Source organism: Pistacia vera, unplaced genomic scaffold (genome assembly GCF_008641045.1).
Source record: "Pistacia vera cultivar Batoury unplaced genomic scaffold, PisVer_v2 Contig313, whole genome shotgun sequence".
NCBI classification, from domain to species: Eukaryota; Viridiplantae; Streptophyta; class Magnoliopsida; order Sapindales; family Anacardiaceae; genus Pistacia; species Pistacia vera.
In genome coordinates this window covers 255,082-264,227 of record NW_022196128.1, presented here as the reverse complement: position 1 = coordinate 264,227, position 9,146 = coordinate 255,082, and the positions used below count along the sequence as shown (strand labels likewise).

Below are 9,146 nucleotides of genomic sequence, written 5' to 3'. Positions count from 1 at the left end.
AATTGCCACGTTTGAGTCAAGCTTTTTTAACAATAGTTAAAGCTTGGGCTATGCGACACCATTTTGCATTTGGGATCACTTAACATATCGTGTCAAGTGATCCACTTCTCCGAAAACAAACTTTTCACTATATACCTCATTAGAAGCGTGAACATGGAGAAGCTTCTATCGTATTTCTTCATCTCACAGCTGTGGAATGCTTCAATCCAGGTGGAGGTTGATCTGAGAGGTGTGTGGGTGTATATAAAATCAGGTTGGTTGTTGAAGGAAGAGTAGAGCCTTTCATAGAGAGAGTTAGGGATTGCTATTCTTTGGTGTGTTCCTTCCTTGTACTCTTTCTTTTAAATTCTTCTCTGTAACTTTATTATTCATGAGTAATAATACCCCAAAGTGAGCCTTGAAGAGTGGATGTAGGCTTTACAGCCGAACCACTATAAATTGTCGTGTCCTTTTTCCTTTGATTGCTCTATTTTATTGATTTGTTTATCTTGGATGTGTTGGTTGATTGATTCACACATATATATCTAATTGTTCATCAAATTAAACCCATTTGAGATTCAGATTAAGACACACTGCTAACCCTAGATTTCTACATTTTCGTATTTAATTAATTCCAAAAGACCAACAATGGGTTTGCATAGTTTGAGGCTTATAATTCAAGATTTTTCAATTGTATTTGATTTTTTTTTTTTCAAATTTAATTGATTCTAAAAAACCAACGACAATGGATTTTCACAGTTTGAGCGCTCACAAAAAATCACAAATACACCCCTTCTATTTATGGAAAGTACAAATATCCCTATACATTATATTCAAAACCAATTCACTACTACAAGTTTGCCATACTTTCAATTGAATACTAAGAATCCATCGTCTTCCAACAACAAAATTTGATTAAAGCAAAAAGAAGTCAAAGATTTTGTAAAAAAATGAGCCATTATCAACTAAACATTGCGAAAGAACCATAAATTTGAAAACTCCCAATTTCAAAGTAAGAACCCTAAATTTGAAAAATACCTTTGTCGAAGAACTTGCACTGCCAGGTGCCAACCTTTGTACAAAATCAGTTGAATGGAAACAAGAACTAATGACAATGGCACAGAATCAAGAGAGAAAAATGAAAAGAATAGATGTGAGACTGTGAGAGCCGAGAGAAAGACGAAGAACCGAAGCAAGCAAATGAAATCGAATTCCTAATTTAAATCAGGTCTTCCAATACAAGAAACAACAAACTTAGGGCTTCGATTTTTGGTTGTGTCAGATTTGGCAGATTTGAAGAATGCAACTAACAGGCAGATTTGAATTAAGAGGCAATGAATTTTTTTTCCCAATTCGTAATCGTAATCAAGTTCTCTTTTCTTATTTAATTGAAACATAAAATTTCAAAATGGTCCCCATATTTTTTTTGAAATTTCAATTAAATCTTAGTTACAATTCCTCGATTGGTGATTTTAGGGGTGGGAGAAATAGTCTGAAACAGAACTGAACTGAAAACCGGTCCAAAACTGAATTAAAAATCTGGTTTTTTTTTTTTTTAATAAACCGGTTCGGTTTTCGCTTTGTCGAAATTGAAAAATCGAAAAACTGATTCGGTTTTTAGTTTCAGAGTAATCATTATACCAAAAACAAAAAGATCCAAAACTAGTGCTCGATTCAGCCAAAATCGAGACCCATTACTGGTGGCTGAAAAAACTGAGTAAAACGGCGTATAGGCCCTATGCCGCTTTCTGCTCATTTTATCATCAGGTTTTTGGCGAGATCGACTCTGTTGGCTCTCAAAACATAGTAATCCCATTCCGGTTAACCGAATCCGGATTATTAAATCAGTTTTTAACTAAAAAACCCTAGGTATAAATTAAACATTACATTCTAATTTACATTTTACACTCTACTGCCACCACCCATCCCTCCTTCCCTCCCTCCCTATTGATTCAGTGAAACTTTGAAAATCTAAAATCTCATCACCGTCAAACTCCACGAACGACGAATGATGACAACCAATGACCACCACAACAACTCCACGAATGATGAATGGCGAAGAGTTCTCTCATCGGCGAACGACAATAATCTGGATTAATTAACCATCACGAGCCCATGAACGACGAACGGCGACGCTTCAGTTCTTCAATCCTCAACTGCTCCATGACCGCTAGTACACCGCCAATTCAGCAAGGTAAGCTATCAGCTAATTTCAATCTCTAATTTAGCCCATTTCTTCTTTTAATTAATTTGGGTGCTGTCAGCTGTGATGTTTTTGTATATAATGTTTTAGGTTCAACATTATTTCGTTTGACCTATGTGCTTATTGATTAGTGCTATGTATGTTTTAGATTCATTTGTTAAGAGTTTTTTCGTTTGACCCATATGCTATGTATGGAATTTGAGCTGGCCATGTTAATTAAAAATACAGGTTTTGATGGGTGTTTTGTTTTCTGGGGTGGGTATTGACTATTGTACATGGTTCTTTTGGTTTTATTTTGTCTTTCCTTTGGGAAAGTTGCAGTTGTAGTGGCTGAACTGTTGTGTACTTGGGAGTCTCGGGGTTTGTTTGGGGTTGGGGTGATGCCGTGATAGGTTGGTGTCAATGGTGTAAAGTAGAAGAGATTGAAAAATTGAAATCAAATGAAGCAATGGCTGTTTGTTCCAATATTCAATCAAAAGCTAGATTGATATAATTCTACTTTAGTGCAGTGTCAGGGTATTTTGAAATCAAATGAAGTAATAGGGGTTTGTTAATGAATATGTTTTGTTGAATATCATAAAGATGTGTCGGAGTATTTTGTTTCATTTAATCTTCAATATATAGATTGATATAATTCTACTTTTGTGCAGTGTTTTGTTCAATCTCCAACATGCAGAATGCGTATGAATTCTTAATTCTTAATTAATCCTGTGTTGCCAATGTTGAAATTGATATAATTGATCATGGAAGCCATGTGTCCAATGGGACAATAGGTTGTATAGAAGTTGAATAATGTTGTGAAGCAAGACAATAATATTGTCATTGATGATTAAATGGTTTGTTTTGTGTTCAATTGTGAAGTGAGCATTAGTTTTGTTTGCTAGTTTGATTAATTAGTTTAGTATGCTGATATATATTGTGATTGATGATTATACTTTATATTTGCACTTCTTAAAAGCTTGTGTTTGATTCCCATATACAGAATACTTAGATGCTCATTTGTGGTTTTTAAGAAGTGCTTTAAAAACTGTGAAAAAGGAGGATAAATAAATGAAAAAGCAAGACTGTAAAACTAAACTAGTAAGAAAGTAAAACTAAACTAGTAAGAAAGTATAAATCTTTATATGGATGTCTTACTTACTTTATGCATATTTTATTTTTATTTGAACTACTTCATGTAGTTAAAAGGGAATTCAGAAGGAAGACAAACTCCACCTGTTTTGCACCACCATGCTAAATTTCAATTTTCTACAGCATTGATATTTTTCAGTGGACATCATCTTTTGCTTTGAATTTCTATTTTTTGGAGAGTTTCTGACTACAAGTTTACTCTACAAAACATGCAGATGCAGATGCAGGCCTGAATTGTTGTGCTTATTCAGTAGCACTATAGCAGATTGAAGAAGTTTGGACTTTGGAGATCTAAATTTTGAAGCGGGGTGTTTTAACTTTTAAGATGGTTGAAGAAGACTTTTTTTATTTGTAAATGTTTTCACTTTTTAATTATCCCAATGTTTTTATTGATGAGTATTGAGTAATGTATAATTGAATACTTTATGTTTTGATTTCATATTCTGGATTCAGCATTTGCAAATAGTTAATTTAATGTGTTTTTCACACAAAAAATATAACAACAATAACCAAATAAAATAAAAATACTGCATGAAATTATATATAAAATAATAAATATCTGAATTTAGGGACTTAAATGTATAAAATGTTGAATTTAGGGGTGAATTCAAAAATTGGTTTGAAAACCGGTTAATTAGATAATTGAACCAAATATTCGGTTTAGTTTAAATTCGGTTTATTCCATAAACTGATCTGGTTTCTGTTTACCTTTTTGCCTAAACCGAAAACCGAACTGGTTATAAAGAAAAATCCAGTTCGGTTAACTGAATAATCTCACTGGTGGTGATTCCTGAAATTTCAATCGCACAGCATGGGTTCCCCTGATTTGGGAATCAGATCGACACTTTATATTATCAGTTTTAGGTAGGAATCGTAATTGACACCCCATATATCTTTCGATTTTGGTTTTATCTTAAAAATTTGCTCATCCCTAGTTTTAGGCTTATAAAGAATTAAAACACGAATTTTAAAGGGACGATAATTTTCACATATATCAATATATATTCATAAAGGGCCACACTATTTTAACACTACTTAACTTACAATGAGACAAATTAATAAACCACCCTTCACTTTAATGTAATCCAATGGTACGAATTGGAGTCTTTGTTGGTTGAGTAATATAGTAAAAGATCGTAAATTGAATTTCTCTTAAAATAGGGAAATAATATAGTGTGGATAATATGCAATGTCTTTTTGTTCAAGTTTCTTCAACCATTATGTTAGGATAAGTTGGAAAGTGGTTAATTTGTGTCTCTTTTTAAGTTAAGAATTTGTGTTATAATAGCATAACTCATCTATTATTTATCAATAAATACTATATAAAATGGGACTTAGATGTCTGCTTGGAAAATACCTTTTTCAATAGGCATAAAAACAATTTTTAACATTAATTAACTACTAATAGAACCGTTTTTATAAATTTGGAAATTCGACGTGGATTAGAATCGAATAGGAAGTAAGCCATCAATTTCCGATCGCTTGAAGATCCATCACTTATTTAGTAGACTCTAATGTTCTCAATCAATTATTTTGTCGCTGCCCACTTCCTTACATGAAGAATTGCTTTCTCTGCCTGCAATTCCCATAAAATGAAGATTAGCTAAATTTAGTTTTACTTGTTGAAACTGAGTTTATAGTTGATAATTAATAACAAAAGAATAATTAAAATAAAATCTCAAGCTAACATAGTTATATGATCAATAATGTCGTTTCCAGAGCTGTTTCAACCATGCATATTTTTGAGCCACTGGTGCTCTCTTCGCCAATTGTCAAGTGAACTTAGATTCACAAAGGTCGAAATTTGGGTGAGTAAATTTTATTTCTTATAATGGAGAAGCACTACAGTAACTCAGGGCTCTTTGTTTACCTCTTTATGCCAGTCGCATCTTAAAGTAATTACTGCCAATATCAAGGTTTGAACTGCTGTCCCACCGAAAATCATTCCAGCCCAAATTCCCTGTTTGTGTTCAATTTCATTGAGTTTGCAAAGTCAGCAACGTAATAGCAACGTAATTCTATATTATATACATACCAAATACTTAAACGTTATATTACCACATTTAAAATACTTCTGCACTAGTACATATAAACACCTCCCAAATTTATTTCTTGCTTGAACAATATAATGATACGTGAATAAACATGCTTGAACTCATATAAGCATGAATTGACTCAAGTGTTAGCATATGATATTTCGTAGATTTCACATTCCTTTTTGTACTCTTTATAAATTTTTCTGTCTATTTTTTTATTATGAAAAAATAATAATAAAGCAAACCGGCACCAAAATGAAAACTTACATACCATAACACCATAGTGGAAGCCCCATCCCATTAAAACCCCAAGGGGAACCCCAACAAGATAATAGCAGCCCAAGTTTATGTAAGCTACAGAAGATTGCCATCCTGATCCCACAGCCACCCCTATAAGAATAAATCACATAAAAACTATGGTGACTTTTCCATTACATAGGTTAAAAATGATCTTGTATAATTTAATCTAACGAAAATAGATTAATTATCTAATAACCTGAGAGAACTGGCTGAACACTATTGAGCAGAATAGTGACTGCTAGCAGAACAGATAGCTTGCTTACTTCATTTAAAACAGGGGCACTGGAAGAGAATATCAATGCAAGCTTATTGTGGAAGATGATTATCAATAACCAAAAGAAGAGGCCAATGATAATTGATGTTATTACTGACACTGCTGTGGCAAACTTGGCTCCTTTTCCATTACCAGCCCCAAGCTCGTTTGCTACTCGAACTCTGTATTATTTCATGAAAAAAACATTAATCCCGTCTTACATAATCAATAATTTTGAAGGGAATTATAAAGTATCTAATATGTCTTTTACTAAAATAAAACTCAGATTATTGGACTATATATGTAAAAATCCGTTTTAATAAAATGTGACCTTTCAAGTTAAATCCATTTGATTAAATCCAAATTAAACGACAATTAATATACAATGTGGATCAGTGTGTTGTGTTGTAAACCACACATCCAAACAATAAGGCTTCCTCTTCATGCTTGTAAAACAAGATATTTTTGGCAAAACTCAAGATAAGCAACAGTGATATGCTGATTAAAAGATTATAAGTTTGTACTTATCCTTTCCCGTTCAATGAACTGGAAAAATAAATAACTAGCTGACGACACTATGAAGAGCATCTAAGAATTGTTTTACAAGAAAAGGAACAAGAGATCTTAAGGAGAAAGCTTTTTCACTTTCAATCGGTGGGCATAAATAGCTAATGTACAAAACTTAGATCCTAAAGTTTAGGATCCAGAATAAAAAATTTAGGAAAGCAGTAATTATCAAACAAATAATTACCCTTTGGTTATCTAGATCATATTTTGTGCATTGGATGGCATCTGAATTATTTATGTGTGCATGTCTCAGTTTCTGGTTTCTTTACCCTTTGGATTCTAAATGATCTAAAGCATATACTTTATTTTGACTAAGCATCAAAAGAATTACTCAACACAAGTACCCATTTCAATATTTTAGAAATTATAATATATTTTCGTATTTTTGTTTTAAAATTTTATTGATGAAAACACATACGTATATTTTATTTATATCGAATAATAAAACGGAAAAGATAATTTTTTTAAAAATAAAATAAAGTGTGCTGAAACAATAAATTTTCCTTTAAATAACCGGAAAATTTATTGGATTAGATACTTTAGCTACCAAATCTGAACACGTCGAAATTCTTGGTTGATTCATTGTGGGGTTCAGATGTCCCTAACTATAGTACACATTTTAGCATTTGAATTTTAAGGATCGTGACATGCGTGTAATATCTAAATGATTAAGACAAAAGAATAATATCAAATTTTTTTGTTACGTTTGAATGCTAACCATGATTCATGAACCTGGACAATTTAAACTAATATTATCCGAATTAGAAATCACTATTTTAAGACATGACATGATATCATCAATAAGGACAATTGAGTTTATTTAAAATTATTATCATTTAATATATTGATTAGCTGTAGCGGATATAGTCTTAAAAAAATTAATAAAAAGGAAACGAGAAGTGTTACCCGGTTGCAGCAAAGAATGCTAAAGGAATCATATCTCCCAGCCATTTATATTCATGCTGCCAAATTAGATAAACAACTGATATCAGTCAAAGATAAAAAAAAAAAAAAAGCCAAAAGTTCTTCGAAATAAAAATTTACGTGCACATGCGAAAAACGGAATCACAAACAAAAACAAATAAAACATTTTCCTACGAAAGTGGAAGCCTGAAGGATACAATTATTTTAAGGTAAAATTTCATGTAAATAATGTATAAGATAACAATGAAAAGGGTCCACAGCATATTAATGAGTATAAGACAAATACCATATAGACAGAGCATCCACTGCAATCTCTGCGTTTGGTAGATTTCCAGTCATCACTATCAATATTTGTAATACCAATTTTCTAAGCTGTAATATAAAATAACAAAAAGATAATGATAAGTTCAGAAAAGATGCAAAACAATGGCGTATTAGAAAAGGGTCAAATTTTCGTGGAAATAAACAAAATTCTCCTCTATCTACTTTTTTTTTCTCACGTAAAATACAAATTTATGATTAATAAATAATAATAAATAAATCTCAATCAAACAAATTTATTAATATACAATCGTCATAGATATGTACAAACTCAAACACGAGTTTCTTGAACTTGTATATATCTCATTAGTATATTGTGTAATTGAGATTTATTTATTTATTAAAATCATTATAAAATTATATATTTCTTACGTAAAAAAAATGAAGAAGAAAAGATCGGACAAGATCTTGGCACAGGGAAAGAGTGGTACCGAGCCTGACACCCGAAGCCGCAGAGAGTTTAACAAATTCCCAAAGACCAGAAAATGCTTCAACTGGAAACCAGTCCATGTATGGGGACACCCACCAGAAGAAACATAACCAAAGTAACCAAACACCAAAACCCACAAGAAAAATTCAAAGTAAGAGCAGCCCCAATCACCAAGCTGCAACCTGTATACAAACAACCAACTCACAAAAATATGCACCACTAGAGCAGCCAAAGCCACCCATGCAATCAATAAGTCTTAAGCTGGCTTTGCAAGAATCTCTGTAATGGAAACTGAAAGGCGAAGCTGAAATGAAGTGGTATCACCACAAAGTAACTATCCCAGTTAGCTCTGCCACTTCTGTGGGCTGACCTAATAGCTTCAAGAATGGTGAGGCAAAAAAATACAATGGCAAAAGAAGAATACAACACAAGAAAAGCACGATCCACGAGCGTTGCATGTACACACCCAACATGTAGTATGTTTGGCCCCAAAGCTTGTCCACACAGCGTTTCTAATGCATTGCCATTCCCAACTGATAAAGGAAATCATACAAATAAAGTACAACGATTGAAGTTATTGAACTGAAAATTAAGAAACGAAAACTTTGTATGATGAATTGAGAAAGTACAAGAGACCAAAACAAAACCAACGACGACATTATTGGCAATAGATATTGCAGCAAGCTCAAGATCACCCAAATGACCAGCCAAACGTGCCCGCATGAGTGCTACTGAGGCAAACGACGGCTGGCCGCATTGAGATACACGAGGACCAGACACGCGTGCCATGGACAAACTTACTCACAAAGCTTACTTTGACTCAACACCAAACCTTTTTCTAAAAGGTTTGATCTTGATCACCTTGCGGTCGGATGACTGAGGATGATATCTAATAAAGGAACCTTTGATTCTTCTGATGCACCTCACCAAGCAGTTTTAGAGGTCTTCTTCCAAAGACCGAGAGTGGTTATGTTAGCTTAAGACTTGTATTTATGAAAGATT

General features: G+C 32.9%; 1 long non-coding RNA gene and 1 pseudogene across 1 annotated transcript; one reads left to right on the top strand and one right to left on the bottom strand.

The window, feature by feature from the left end:
* The first annotated feature begins 1,896 nt into the window (after positions 1 to 1,896).
* On the top strand, positions 1,897 to 3,783 carry LOC116136416. Its single transcript, XR_004129030.1, has 2 exons — positions 1,897 to 2,173; positions 3,529 to 3,783. It is a non-coding gene; the product is annotated as an uncharacterized LOC116136416 (long non-coding RNA).
* Positions 3,784 to 4,646: 863 nt separating this feature from the next.
* LOC116136422 lies at positions 4,647 to 8,933 on the bottom strand (annotated as a pseudogene).
* Positions 8,934 to 9,146: the final 213 nt, after the last annotated feature.